Below are 15,788 nucleotides of genomic sequence, written 5' to 3'. Positions count from 1 at the left end.
AGAGGGCGAAGTCGGACCCGAGCGACCTCACCCACAGGAGGGTTGCAACTGTGCCCCAACGCCTCCGCAGAGCCCAGATGAGCATAACAGAACACAAAGCCTTTTTGAATCTCTGCCTGGGCATTATGGAAACTTCTGAAACGGACCAGTGGGCCAATTACTGGCAGAGTTACGGGCTGAAGTTCACGCCTCAAGACAGGAAACCAATGCCCTAAGGAGGGATCTAATTGTGAACCGGGAGCGGACATATGAATTAGCAAGGCAAATGCTCCAGGCACAGGCAGGCCAGGTCCCACTGCCAGGGTATGCCCCTCCTGCCGCACCTCCACAGCCCACGCCAGTACAGGTAGTTCTTCCAGGGGGAGTTCCCCTGGCCCCACCAGAACTCTTCACAGGCAATCCGAATAAGTACGCCATCTTTATGAATCAATGTCACCTACATTTCTTGTGCAGACCTGGGGCATTCCCCAACGATCAAGCGAGAGTGACATTTGTACTTTCATATTTGGGAGGTAGTGCAGCGGACTGGTCAATACCCTTGGTAAACCAGGATGATCCTTTGCTTTGAGACTTTGGAGGTTTCCAGCGTGAAATGGAGAAACTATTTGCACAGCATACTCAAGGGTGGGCTCTGAACAATGAACTGTTATCACTACGGCAGGGTAATCGAGACCTACTAACATAAATCGCTTCCTTCAATCTTCTGATAGCACAAACTAATTGGCCAGAGAAGAAAAGAACTATGCTCTTTTACCGAGGCTTGCGAGGGGAACTTAAGGACGTATTAGCCCAAGTAGTAAATCCCCCAGAAAGATCTGCTGAATACATCGACCCGACAGTGCAGCTCGATCACAGTTTGCAGGATCGGAAGATGGATCGGGCCAAGGCCGAGGGGTGGTCGGTTTACCTGTGACCCCATGAGAATCAAACCAAATCATACGATCAATCCGAGCCAATGCAAATCGGAGGCTTGCGGAGCCCACTCACCAAGGCAGAAAAGGAGACAGCAGCAGTTTTGTTTGTACTGTGGTAAGGCAGGTCCCTATCTCCAAGAATGCCGGTGAAACCACCCAGGAAAGCAGTTGGAGAGACTGACAAGGGTCAAGAAGAAGAACAGGACTCGGGAAACTCCAACGCCCGCCAAGCGTAGGGGTCCACTTGTCGAGCAGTGAAAAGGAACCTATACAGACCTCACATCTAGTCATCCCTGTGCTACTGGTAAACCACAAGCAACCGTCGAAAATCCATGCCTTGGAGGCATACATTGACAGTGGGACTGTGGGAAATTACATGGACCAAGATCTGGCTACCCGGATAGGCCTTTCTCTCCAACAGAAGCAGGTTTTGGAAAACGTCACAACAGTTGATGCATCTCAGCTATCTTCCGGCCCAGTGACGCATTACACTGAGAAGGTCACGCTTCTGTGTCAGGACGGTCACCAAGAGGACATCACCTTCAATCGCATTGGCGCTCCTCAGTTCCAGATGATATTGGGAATGCCCTGGCTGGAGACCCAAAATCCCAGGATTGACTGGCATAAACGAGTTCTGACCTTTCCCCAAGACTGCCCCGACACCTGTTATAGCAAGGGATTATCATTAAAAGGTCTTACCAACCCAGGTTCATCGAAGAAAGAAACCGTACTGGGGATCACCAGTTCACTACCACTTGAATACCTGGATTACCAAGATGTCTTTCAAAAAGAGCAAGCAAACACCCTACCTCTGCACAGACCGTATGACTGCCAAATTGATCTGGTACCTGGAGCTCAAGTTCCCTGCAGCCAGATTTACGCCCTAACAAAACAGGAAAACCAGCATGTAAAAACCTATCTCGATCAGTATCTGGCAAATGGCTTCATTCATCCGTCCAAGTCCCCTGCATCCTCAGTCCTCTTTTTTGTGCCTAAAAAGGAGGGAGACCTGAGAACTTGCATTGACTACAGAGCACTTAACCAGATCACGGTACAAAAACGGTACCCTTTACCGCTTATCCCCGAGCTCTTGGATCAAGTCAAAAACGCTCAGATATATACAAAACTAGACTTACCAGGGGCCTACCATCTAGTAAGAGTCAAAAAAGGAGACGAGTGGAAGACGGCCTTTCGCACAAAATATGGCCTTTATGAATATCAGGTTATGCCCTTTGGACTATGTAATGCCCCGGCATGAATGACGTGCTCCGCAAACTGTTGGACGTCTGCGCGCTTGTCTATATTGATGACATTCTCATCTATTCGACCACCAAGGAGGACCATGTCAACCATGTCCGGCCAGTTTTGGAGAAACTGCGGCAACACCAGCTATATTCCAAATTGGAGAAATGCTCCTTTCATGTGACAGAGGTAGAATTCCCTGGCTTTATTCTCACATCACGGGGCGTATGCATAGACACGCGCAAGGTAGACGCTATCCTTAACTGGCCTTCAGCGACATCCATAAAGGGAGTACAGAGTGTACTCGGGTTCGCCAACTTTTATCCTCGGTTCATTCCCGGGTTCTCCCAGATCGTCCACCCAATCACCTTTTTACTACGGAAAAATAAACAATTTAATTGGTCCGCAGAGGCATAGAAAGCCTTCCAGGAGCTAAAACAAGCATTTGCCACAGCATCAATTCTACGGCATCCTCGACCAGAACTACCATACGTGGTCGAAACTGATGCTTCTAACATAGCAATGGGAGCAGTCCTGTCACAGCGAGACCCCAAAACAGGTCAGTTGCATCCTGTGGCATTCTGGTCTCGCAAGTTTTCAGCCCCTGAATTGAATTATGCAATCACTGATAAAGAACTGCTAGCAATTAAGGCAGCCTTCAAAGACTGGAGACATCTTCTTGGAGTTAGAGATACAGTCCCTGTCGTCACAAATCATTGCAATCTGCAATATCTGAAGACCGCTAAAGCACAATCATCACGCCAACTCCTTTGGGCTCTCTTCTTTGCGGAATACGACTTTGTCATCACCTATAGACCCGGAGTACGCAATGGGAAAGCGGACGCCCTGTCTCGCACGAGTGAGGGAGAAGAGGAATTCACTACACCAGAACCCGTGGCCATCATCCCTGAAGGATGAATCCAAGGCATGATTGCTGCAACCACCACTCTAGACAACTTAAAATCTGTCCTGCAACACTTGATGAGTCCACCAGCGCAACAGGAATGGCTAGGGAAGGGAGACCGGTATACGATCGTGGACAACCTACCATACTACCAAGGACAATTGTACATCTCAGATAAGAAATTACAGAATCAAATCATCGCAAACTACCATGATTAATTAGTAAAAGGGCATCCAGGAATAGCCAAAACCCAAGCTAAAATAAAGAAAGATTACTGGTGGCCAACTTGGCGGAAGGACATTCTCCAGTTCCTCGCAACCTGTGGCAACTGTGCACAACACAAGTCCCAAAAACAAAGTCCCGCAGGTCTGCTACATCCTTTAGAAGTACCCCCAGCACCTTGGCATACACTATCAATGGATTTTATTACAGACGTTCCCTCCTGTAATGGATACAATACCATCTTAGTCATCGTAGATCTGTTTTCCAAAATGGCCCACTTTATTCCCCTGAATGGTCTCCCAACTGCTTCTACTCTGGCGACCATGTTTTTGGAACAGATGGTCCGGCTGCACGGGTTCCCATCAATATTGATATCAGACTGAGGAACTCAGTTTGTCTCTACATTCTGGAAAAGGAGTTGTAAAATTGCCAAAATCGACCTCTTGTTATCTACAAGCCATCACCCCCAAACCGACGGCTAGCCCGAACGGACTAACCAGACCCTCGAGCAATACAAAAGGTGTATGCTGCAACGAACCGAGGATACCTGGAAGGACATACTTTGGTTAGCAGAATACGTATATAACAACTCCATTCACATCAGTACGGGACAAAGCCCATCCTACATAGTGTACGGTCAACATCCATGGACATCCGTTTTCGACCCACTCGAATCATTATAAATGCCCACAGTAATGACCTTACACAAAACCATCACCCAGGTTTTGAAGGAAGCAGCAGAGCATCTTTCCAGACTCATACAAAAAATAGATCGAGGTCGTCCCTTAAAGCATAAAGTGGATTGGGACTTTATGGGAAATATCTATTGTTAAGCCAAAAGGTATCCACTATGCTACAATGAAAAAAAAGTATTCTTGAAAATAAGCTCAGCCAACTTGATATTGTTGTGTAACCTAAACCAAGGAAATCACAAATGTTCTTAGCCACAATGTTTATGCTCTGAAAACATTCCTTGTTTTACCAAGATAATTTATTTTGCATTATCAAAAAAAAAAAAAGCAAACATGTATATAAAAGTAGAAATGAGTCTGAAAAAAATCAAAAAGGTTTTACAAAGAAACATTTTGTACAATTTTTGCAAGTAGGTGAATGCAAATAATAAGTAGAGCAGTAAGTGTTATTAATACAAAAACATATATAATGATTAAGCAAACAAAAAGATGTCAAATCCCCTCAGTTGGAGGGAAACTTATGGCGGCCCAAAGTTCAGTGTACAGGTGCCGCTGCGTCAATAAATAAATGAATGCAGGTCTGCCGTTGGAGGGAAACTTATGGCGGCCCAAAGTTCAGTGTACAGGTGCCGCTGCATTAATAAATAAATGGATGCAGGTCTGCCGACGTGTTGGTGTTTGATGAGAATGAAAACTCCTGACAGAGGCACAAATGTGTTTGTGCCTAAGCAGTTGTAGTTTAGACACTAGTTTGAAATAGGACTTCAAATAAAGTTCCAAAATAGAGTCTTCCAGTCAAGAAAAGAGGGTTCAAACATCCATCTCATGTTTCGGATTTGCCCCCTGCTGGGCAAGTGAATTTATTATGGAGCCTTCCTCAGGGCGAAAACATGAAGAAAAGGGGAAGCCAAACTTGTCCCTGTTTGAAGGCAGACAAAAAAGGAGGAATATCACAAAACAGGTTTTGTTTAAAGGAATGTTTTCAGCTTCAGTGGCATTAGTCTAAATCTAAACACGAATTTGCTTAATAATTTTGCAACAAAAGGATTTTTGGAAACCCAGAGCATCTTTCCAGAGCCAAAGAGAAACAGAAGCAGTTTGCGGATCGACACCGAAGGAAAGCTCCCAACTACCAAATCGGAGACAAGGTTTGGTTAGCATCCAAAAACATCCCCCTGAAACGACCACGGGCGTTCCGTCCCAGATATCTGGGACCCTACACTATCAAGGCTGTGATCAACCCTGCGGCCATGAAATTAGAACTACCGGCCGACATGCGCTGTTATGAACTACAGAACACGCCCCTTTTGGACTTCCAGGTCCTTGTCTCAGTGGGGCTTACACTCCCTGGTAGTCCCAACATGGCCGTCCAGCGTGAAACACCTTCCTCGCTCCACACGTTGGACGTAGCGTGTTCTATTAATAGACCACGCCCCCGCGGCTCTGCGCGTCTCAATGCTATTGCGAAGTAGCGACCAGATGTGTGCTCCGTAGCTCGCGGTATTGTTTTCCCTGATTCTGTCCCTTCTAAACTCCATTCCTAGTACCTCTCCTTTCCTTCTTACTTCCTGGACTCGTGTGCTGTGTAGTGCACCCTCTTACTTTCCCGGATTCCTGGATCGTTGCATCCCGGAACTTTGAACGCACGCTGGAGTCGGAAGAGACTCGTGCAGCCTTATTCAAGACCCGATCCGTCCGCAAGAAGGCATCGACCAAGACATCCAGCAAAGATCGGACTCAGGTGAGAAGGGGGGGAACTCCTTGACAGTTTGAGACACCACCCGACCGAACTCGATATGGACATGGAAGCGGTCGTTCAGGACCTGATGCATGGCATGCAAGAACTATCAACCGAGGTACAGAATATCAAAGTGGAAAACGCTGCTCTTAAACAATTGGTTCTATCCTGTGATTCTGCCACAAAAGAAAGTGTGTTGCTGGGCGGCATAGTTGACAAATACGATGGGTCGGCAAAAACCCTTCGTGGATTCCTGGATTCATGTTTGGTCCACTTTACCTTTAAGCCCTACTACTTTTCGACTCCCAGAGCTAAAGTGGGTTTCATAATTTCTCACCTTTCAGGAAATGCATTAACTTGGGCTACACCCTTCGTTAATTCCGGCGTTTCCCTCTTAGATGACTATGATGGGTTCATACAGGCCCTTAAAACCATGTTTGATCGCCCAGAGCAGGTCTATAGTGCCCAGTAACGCCTGTTAGACTTCCAGCAGGGATCCCAGGATATGCTCACCTTTGTAACCCGATTCAACCAATTAGCCAAGGAAGCTGATTGGTCCCCTGAGGTGACTTTTACCCTTTTCAGGAGAGTACTGAATGAGGAGATTAAGGATGAGTTGGCCCAAGTGGCTCGCCCAAACTCATTCCAGGCACTAATGGACCTTGCCATGCAAATAGACTTTCGAATCCAGGAAAGGAAGGTAGAGAAGAGGAAATCCAGAGGAAATCCTCTCGAAAGTGTCCTTTGAGAGTACCACCAAGATGGACAGAAACCCAGGCTCAGTCACCGAACCAGAACCCATACAGATCGGAGCCTTCCGTGGACCTATATCCCCGCAAGAAAGGATGAGAAGGATCCATATGATCCATACGGGGTTGTGCATGTATTGTGCCTCAGATAAACACTTGGTTAGGGAGTGTCCTCAAGCCCCTCCTCGGCATTCGGGAAATGCCAGCTCCTGATCCTAGATGGAGCAGAGCTTCGGGAGAGAGTTGTTTGCTCCACATCAATTCCATCCTTGAACTCTCCTGGACAAAACAATTTGGTGATACTGCAGGCCTTCCTATCGCCCTCCAAGAATAAGACCTATTCCATCTTGGCCTTGGTAGACTGCAGAGCTATGGGAATTTTCATTGATCAAGATTGGGTTGTTAGTCATCATATTCCATACGAGACACGAAGCACCATGCAGCCGGTGGAAGTAATCGACGGAAGACCCCTCACTTCAGGGCCCATAAGCCTGCAGACTAAAGAGATCCAGCTTTCTATAAACCATCATCAAGAGCGGATCAGATTCGACATCATTAAGTCAGCTCATTACCCCATGGTATTGGGTATGCCCTGGTTACAAAAGCACAATCTGTATATCAACTGGACAGCAGGATCACTATTCCTAGGCTCAGAGTTTTGTATATCTCACTGTCTATTCCTGGATCCCTCCTTGACACCCCCTAAAGAACCACCAAGAGACCAGCAAACACCACTCATGGTTTCCAATATCATACATGTCCCTGAGGCCTATCAAGGATATGCTGATGTATTTTCAACTGCCATAGTCCAGGCCTTACCCCCTCACAGACCTGAAGACTGCACCATAGATACAGATCCCTCAGCAGTGATTCCCTTCGGCAGAATGTTCATCCTTTCTGAACCTGAAAAGAAGGCACTCCGAGAATACCTGGATACCAACCTCGAAAATGGCACCATAAGACCTTCAAAATCTCCAGCGGGTGCTTCGTTGTTCTTTGTTCCCAAGAAGGACACCAAGGAACTCAGACCTTGCCTCGACTATCGTGGCTTAAATCAATGCACCCTCAAAGAGCGGTACCCATTGCGCTTGATCTCGGATATCCTGGAAGCTGTGAGAGGCGCCGTAATATTCACGAAGTTGGATCTCCGGGGTGCCTACCATTTGATCCGTGTCCAGGAAGGAGACGAATGGAAAACAGCTTTTAGAACACCCTTTGGTCACTATGAATATCTAGCCATGCCCTTTGGACTAGCTAATGCCCCTGCAGTTTTTCAATGTTTCATGGATAGGGTGTTCTGAAACATGTTATTCCTCTTAGTCATTGTCTATCTGGATGACATATTGACCTTTTCCAAGGACCTTCTAAAGCATGAAGAACATGTAAAGGCAGTATTGCAACGACTCTGTGAACACAAACTTTTAGCCAAACCCGAAAAATGCTTGTTTCACGTTACTTCTGTTCACTACCTAGGATTAATCCTTAGCCCAGAAGGAATTGGTATGGACCCTTCAAAGGTAAAGGCCATACTGGCATGGCCCGCTCCCACGTCTGTGAAAGAAGTTCAATCCTTCCTGGGGCTTGCCAATTTCTACCGGAAGTTCATATCCACCTTTTCCGAGATCGTTCAGCCGATCGTTGCTCTCTTGAAGAAATGAAGAAAGACACCCCCTTTATCTGGTCCACAGCCCCCATCTTAGCTCAAACCGACATAAATCGACCATTCCTAGTGGAAACGGATGCCTCTAACTACGCCATAGGAGCGGTGTTGAAGCAGGAATTTGAGGATAAACTGGAACACCCCATTGCTTACCTTTCAAGAACCCTGACTCCCAGTGAGACACACTACTCCGTCCTGGAAAAGGAACTGTTAGCCATCCGCCAACCCTTCACTGAATGGCGACATCTACTTCTGGGTGCTAGACATCCAGTTCAGGTCCGCACGGACCATCGGAATCTTCAAATTCTACAGTCATTGGAGTGTAGGAACAGTCGTCAGGCGCGCTGGGCCTACTGTTATGCTCACCTGGCTCCCACAGAGGCGTCGATCTGGACTGGACTGCTGCGGTCTCCACCAATGTGACGCGTAAGGCCGAGATGACAGACTGGACTGGCCCACCTAGCTTCGTTTGCTTGGCCCGTAGGAATATTCTTCTGCAAGTGGAGAAAGGGAATTAACCACCCGTGGAGTTGAGCGTAAATCCCCCCACCCCGCTGTTCTCCCCACTGATCACCTTGGATGTTCCCTCTTATAGTCTCACCTGATGATTTGAAAAGATGAGCTCTCCATCCTGCATTGAACGCAGGGGCGCGTAGATAACCAGTTGTTTCACTTGCTCGAAGGAATTGGTGAGTTCCAGGACAATATTGACTCCTATATTCCTGGCAAGACGCCGTAAGTATGTAGTTCGTAAGAGTTCAAATGCCTGACTTTCACTCTTGTCCGATTCCTTGCAGGTTGCAGCTTGACCCTTATGAAGAGTTCCTCGTGGCAACCGGTAATGTTCTGGTAAGGATTTGTATTATCCAACACAGTTCAATAAAATAATGTCCATATGTAACCTGTTGCTTTCTCCCTTATTCAGGCGCTGAGAGAAAGTATGAAGTCTCAGGGAATGATGCCTCCGGCGGTAAAATCAGGTAAGTCTCTTGTGGTGAGGAGGGTTCCCCTTGTTAGTCCCTTGTTTCACCTTGCTGTCCTTTTGTTTCCCCTTAGGGGCCGGGGTTCGGCTAGGATGAAGTGGAAGCTGCGCCGACCCGTGAAGAAGAATAGTACCCCCTGTGGTAAAATCAGGTAAGTCTATGGGGGGTATTCCTCTGTGTATTCCCTTGGCTCACCTTGCTGTTCTTGTCTTCTCCTTAGGTGCCGGAGTGCAGCGGTAACATGCAGGAGGATGTGGTGAAATGTGAAGATGCTGCGAAGGCCGGCGAGTTCAGCTCGGCGCTGCAGCAGGCGAGGCGATGCGCATAAAATAACTTCTTTCTTCCAGCTCGAAGGCGCGATGGATCGGGAATTCAGGTAAGGATCAAAGGTATTGCTCTTGTTCTAACCTTTTCTCCTTCTTTCTCCCTTTTGCTAGGAGCTCCAAACTCGAGGCGGGCGTGGCAGGAGACTGGATGCAGACTTGCAGGCACGGTGAGCGTTACGCTGCTGGACGAAGAATAACGCGAAGCGTGTGCTGCTCTTCGGGCGTGGTTTAAATAGCCTCCAAAGTAGTACCAGGTAAGTATTCCTCCCCAGCCCCACCCGAGTAAAAAAATAGTCCCTAGGTAAAATAGTCCCTTCCAAGCCTCGTTTGGCTTGGAGCTCTTGCAGCATGGTCTGCATCAGGTAAGTTTGCAGCATGGTCTGCATCAGGTAAGTTTTAATCTATGAGCCTGGCGCCCATGGCGCCAGGACTGACTCTCCATATGAGCCTGGCGCCATAGGCGCCAGGACTGCACCCAAATAGCCCCTAGTGGGGGTTGTTGGGCTTGCTTGGGGTAACTTGATGCCTGCTTCCGGGGTTGCTGGACTTGGTCTGGGTCCCTGGGGGTAGGCAGAATGACTGCACTCCCCCCCAAGGCCCCTCCTAAAGTCATTCTTCCATGTGGTTTCAGTTTGTCTGGGAAATTTCGGTGGAATTGTTTCACCAATCGGGGTGCATGAACATGGTCTCTAGGTTCCCATGACCTTTCCTGTGGTCCATAACCTTTCCAGTCGATTAAATAAAAAAGTTTTGACTTTATCAGCTTGGAGTCCAGGATGTTCTTAACTTCAAATGCAGGTTCTCCATCTACAAGAATGGGGTCTGGTGGCTTGGTTAGTCTTGTCCCTGGTTGTACTAGCTTGAAAAGTGACACATGAAAGACGGGATGAATTTGCATATTAGCAGGTAAGTCCAACTTGACAGCCACCTGGTTGATAATGGCCTTAATAGAGAAAGGTCCCAAATATCTGTGGTTAAAGGTCCGTGTTCCCTTTAGAGGTATATGTTTTGCGGCTAACCATACTTGGTGCCCTATTTGGTATTGTGGAGAATCACTTCTATGCCTATCAGCATCTTTCTTGTATTTTTCTTTCGCCTGTTTTAAATGTGTAGTTGCTTTCTTAAAGGCTTGTGTAATTGTAGCGTGCAGATGGTCCACTGCAGGCATTTCTAAGTCTTGGGGTGAGTCAAGGTCTGAGGTTCGAGGATGGTGCCCATATAAGGTATAAAAGGGGCTTTGTCCAGTTTCAGAGTGTACTGAATTATTGTATGCAAATTCAGCGATCCAAAGAATGTCTTTACAATTACTCTCCGTCTGATGTAACATACAACGCAGGTAGTGTTCGAGAGTCTGGTTGGTCCTCTCCGTTTGGCCATCGGTCTGGGGGTGGTGACTGGTCGATAACCTCACATCAATTTGCGCCAATTGACAGCATTTTTTCCAAAAATGTGAAATGAATTGACTGCCCCGGTCAGAGACCAACACGGACGGAAATCCATGTATGCGAACAATGTTTTCGAGGAATTCTTTGGCCAGGATTGAGGCTGAAGGTAGTCCTTTTAAAGGAATAAAGTGGGCCATCTTGGAAAAAAGATCCACAATAACTAGAATGGTGTTAAACCCATTACAAGGAGATAGATCGGTAATAAAGTCTAACGATAAGGTGTGCCATGGTGTAGGCGGAATGTCTAAAGGTTGTAAGAGTCCAGCTGGTTTTTTCTTTTGACTTTTGTTTTGGGCGCAAATGCCACAAGACATCACACATGATTTAAAATCCTTTCACCAGGGCGGCCACCAGAATTGTCTTTTAATTTTAGCTTCAGTTTTTGCAATACCTGGGTGCCCCTCCATTAGGGTATCATGATAATGGAAATGACTAGCTCTTGTAGTTCCTTGTGTGGCAGAAATAGCCGCCCTTGGTAATAAGGCAGATCATTGGTGACAGAGTAGTCCGGGCCTTTCTTTACCCAGTCCTGCAGGGCTGTAGGATCAAAGAGTTGCTTGATCTTTACCTGAATGTCCTCTAGTGTCTGTAGAGTAGCCATGCCAAGAATCCTTTGTTCGGAAATTATAGGTACTGGTTCTGGGTTCACTTCTGCCTCTCCCATCCCTATTCGGGATAAGGCGTCTGCTTTACCATTCTTACAACCTGGTCGATAGGTTATCACGAAATCGAACTCGGCAAAGAACAATGCCCATCGGAGTTGACGTGACGATTGGGCCTTGGCTGTTTTTAAATACTGTAAGTTCCGGTGATCGGTGATCACAGTAATGGTATGCCTGGCACCGGGATGATAGTGCCGCCAAGCCTTGAAGGCAGATTTAATGGCTAATTACTCCTTGTCGGTAACCGCATAGTTTAACTCAGGTGCCGAGAACTTTCTGGACCAAAATGCTACTGGGTGAAGCTGGCCAGTTTCAGGGTCCTTTTGAGACAGGACAGCTCCCATGGCTAGACTGGATGCATCTGTTTCCACTATGTATGGAAGTTCAGGGCGCGCGGGCTTTAACACAGGTGCAGACGTGAATTTCGCTTTCAGCTCTTGGAAGGCATTTTCGGCTTCTTCAGTCCACATAAAGCGTTTATTTTTTCGCAAGAGTGCTGTGATGGGATGTACAACATGTGAAAAATCTGGGATGAATCTGCGGTAGAAATTGGCAAAGCCGGGCATGCTTTGTACTCCTTTAACTGAACTTGGTGATGGCCACTTAAGGATTGCGTCCACCTTCCGTGAGTCCATTCGGACTCCCTTTGGGGTCAGTATAAACCCAAGGAATTCAACTTCTGTGGCATGAAAAACACATTTTTCTAGTTTTGCATATAGTTTGTGCTGGCGCAATTTCTCAAGGACTGCTCGGACGTGCTTCACATGGTCAGATACTGAAGAAGAGTATACTAGAATATCATCGATATACACGACAACACAAACGTCAATGAGTTCACAAAGGACATCGTTCATGAAGTATTGGAAGGCTGCTGGTGCATTGCACAACCCGAAAGGCATCACCTGGTATTCGAATAACCCATACTTAGTGCAGAAAGCAGTCTTCCATTCGTCACCATCTTTTACACGTACCAGATGGTATGCCCCCCGGAGATCTAATTTAGTGAACATACAAGCGTCCTTCACTTGGTCTAGTAGTTCAGGGATCAGAGGCAACGGGTATCGGTTCTTAACAGTTATCTGGTTCAATGCGCGGTAGTCTATGCACGTTCTCAGGTCACCTTCCTTTTTGGGTACGAAGAACAAAGCTGAAGATGCAGGGGACTTGGATGGACGAATAAAGCCATTGGCAAGGTACTGGTCTAAGTATTGTCGTAGGTGAAGGTTCTCAGGTTCCGTAAGGGCATAGATCCTGCTACAAGGGGGTTGTGCACCGAGTATAAGATCGATTTGACAATCATATGATCTGTGAGGAGGTAAGGCGTTTGCCTATTCCTTTGGGAAGACATCCTGGAATTCTTGGTATTCTGGAGGTAGTTGCATGACTGCTGTGGTTACTGTGGCCAGGCCTGCGTTCTGATTTTTCTTTGGGTAACAGGTTTGTGCACAATCCGGGAAGGTTATTCTCTTCTCTCGCCAATCAATACAAGGATTATGTGTTTCTAACCAAGGTATCCCCAGTATTATTTGGAACTGTGGGGCTTTGATTAGATCAAACACAATAGTCTCTCGATGCCCATCCTGACCCAATAGTGTCATCTCTGCGGTGGAATGAGTTACAGGCCCAGAGGCAATTTCAGTTCCATCGACTGTGGTGATGACATCTGAGGTGGTTTTTCGGCAGAGAGGTAGATTCATCCTGGAAGCCAATTCATAGTCCACATAGTTTCCTACGGCCCGCTATCAATGTATGCCCTTACTGCGCGCATACGCGATGGCGGCCCTGGATCTACGAGGACCATTGGTATGATGAAATGCGAGGTCTGAGTATCCTTCTTCAAGCTCGGCAAGCGGACCTCTACGCTTGTCGGGCGTGGTCGTTTCCCGAGTCTGACTCCATATGGCTTTTATCAGCAGCTCCTACCACCTTCTTGGGTGGTTTTACAGGGCAATCCCGTAGGAAAAGTCCAGAAGTTCCACAATATAGACACAATTGCATTTGCTGTCTCCTTTCTCTTTTCTTCTGGGTTAAGGGTCCTTTAACCCCTCCGATTTGCATGGGTTCTGAAGCATCTGCTCCTTTGGGGTTAGCGTGGGTTTTGACCAACACCCGATTCTCAAACTTGGCTTGATCAGCCTTTCTGTTCTGAAGTCTGTGATCTAACTGGACCACTAAGTCTAGATATTCAGCGCAGTCTTGAGGTGGGTTCACGACTTGAGCCAAGACATCCTTGAGTTCTCCTCGAAGCCCTCGATGAAATAACGTGATTCGTTTTACCTCAGGCCATCCAGTTTCCACTATTAACCTATTGAACGTCGCGATGTACGATAGAAGGTCCTGGTTACCCTGTCGTAGGGACAAAAGTTCGTTATCCAGAGCCTGTCCTTGGGAGGGCCGGGCAAATAGTCTTTCCATGCTAGTTTGAAAGCCCTGAAAATCCCGAAGAATTGGGTCATCCTGAGTAACTAGTGGAATTGATCAATCAGCTGCACTGCCGCTGAGATATGACAATACAAAGGCTACCTTGGCTTGATCGTTTGGGAAGGCTCCAGGTCTGCATAAAAAGTGCAAGCGGCATTGGTTCATAAACACGGCAAACCTTTTGGGATCTCCGGAAAAGCGTTCGGGTGGGGCTAATGGAATATGTCCTGGTAGGTTTATTTGCACAGGGTTACTCGATAACACAGGAGCTGGATTTCCCCCGGAACCGGGTAGGGGTGCTTGTCCAGCCTGGCTTTGCAATAGTTGCCTAGCAAAATCATCAGTTCGCTCCTTTGACAAAATCAGTTCTCTCCTAAGAGCATTGGTTTCTTGATGGGCAGAATGCACTTCAGCCCTCAGTTCCCCTAGTAATTGGGCCAATTGGTCAGTCTCTGAGGTATCCACAACGCCCGGGTGGGAATTTGTGGGTAGGCTTTGCGTTCTATTATGCTCACCTGGCTCCCACAGAGGCGCCGATCTGGACTGGACTGCTGCGGTCTCCACCAATGTGACACGTAGGGCCGAGATGACGGACTGGACTGGCCCACCTAGCTTAGTTTGCTTGGCCCGTAGGAATATTCTTCTGCAAGTGGAGAAAGGGAATTAACCACCCGTGGAATTGAGCGTAAATCCCCCCACCCGCTGTTCTCCCCACTGATCACTTTGGATGTTCCTTCTTATAGGCTCACCTGATGATTTGAAAAGATGAGCTCTCCATCCTGCATTGAGCGCAGGGGTGCGTAGATAACCAGTTGCTTCACTGGCTCGAAGGAATTGGTGAGTTCCAGGACAATATTGAATCCGATATTCCCGGCAAGACGCCGTAAGTATGTAGTTCACAAGAGTTCAAATCCCTGGCTTTCACTCTTGTCCGATTCCTTGCAGGTTGCAGCTTGACCCTACTGAAGAGTTCCTCGTGGCAACCGGTAATGTTCTGGTAAGGATTTGTATTATCCAACACAGTTCGATAAAATAATGTCCATATGTAACCTGTTGCTTTCTCCCTTATTCAGGCGCTGAGAGAAAGTATGAAGTCTCGGGGAATGATGCCTCTAGCGGTAATATCAGGTAAGTTTTTTGTGGTGAGGAGGGTTCCCCTTGTTAGTCCCTTGTTTCCCCTTGCTGTCCTTTTGTTTCCCCTTAGGGGCCGGGGTTCGGCTAGGATGCAGTCGAAGCTGTGCCGACCTGTGAAGAAGAATAGTACCCCCTGTGGTAAAATCAGGAAAGTGTATGGGGGGTATTCCCCTGTGTATTCCCTTGGCTCACATTGCTGTTCTTGTCTTCTCCTTAGGTGCCGGAGTGCGGCGGTAACATGCAGGAGGATGCAGTGAAATGTGAAGATGCTGCGAAGGCCGGTGAATTCAGCGGGGCGCCACAGCAGGCGAGGCGACGCGCATAAAATAACTTCTTTCTTTCAGCTCGAAGGCGCGATGGATCGGGAATTCACGTAAGGATCAAAGGTATTGCTCTTGTTCTAACCTTTTCTCCTTCTTTCACCCTTTTGCTAGGAGCTCCAAACTCGAGGCGGGCGTGGCAGAAGACTGGATGCAGACTTGCAGGCACGGTGAGCGTTACCCTGCTGGATGCAGAATAACGCGAAGCGTGTGCTGCTCTTCGGGCATGGTTTAAATAGCCTCCAAAGTAGTCCCAGGTAAGTATTCCTCCCCAGCCCCACCCGAGTAAAAGAATAGTCCCTAGGTAAAATAGTCCGTTCCAAGCCTCGTTTGGCTTGGAGCTCTTGCAGCATGGTCTGCATCAGGTAAGTTTGCA

The sequence above is a fragment of the Ambystoma mexicanum genome, chromosome 8 (genome assembly GCF_040938575.1).
Source record: "Ambystoma mexicanum isolate Mex_15411 chromosome 8, UKY_AmexF1_1, whole genome shotgun sequence".
NCBI lineage: Eukaryota > Metazoa > Chordata > Amphibia > Caudata > Ambystomatidae > Ambystoma > Ambystoma mexicanum.
Note: the sequence above shows the minus strand (reverse complement) of the source record.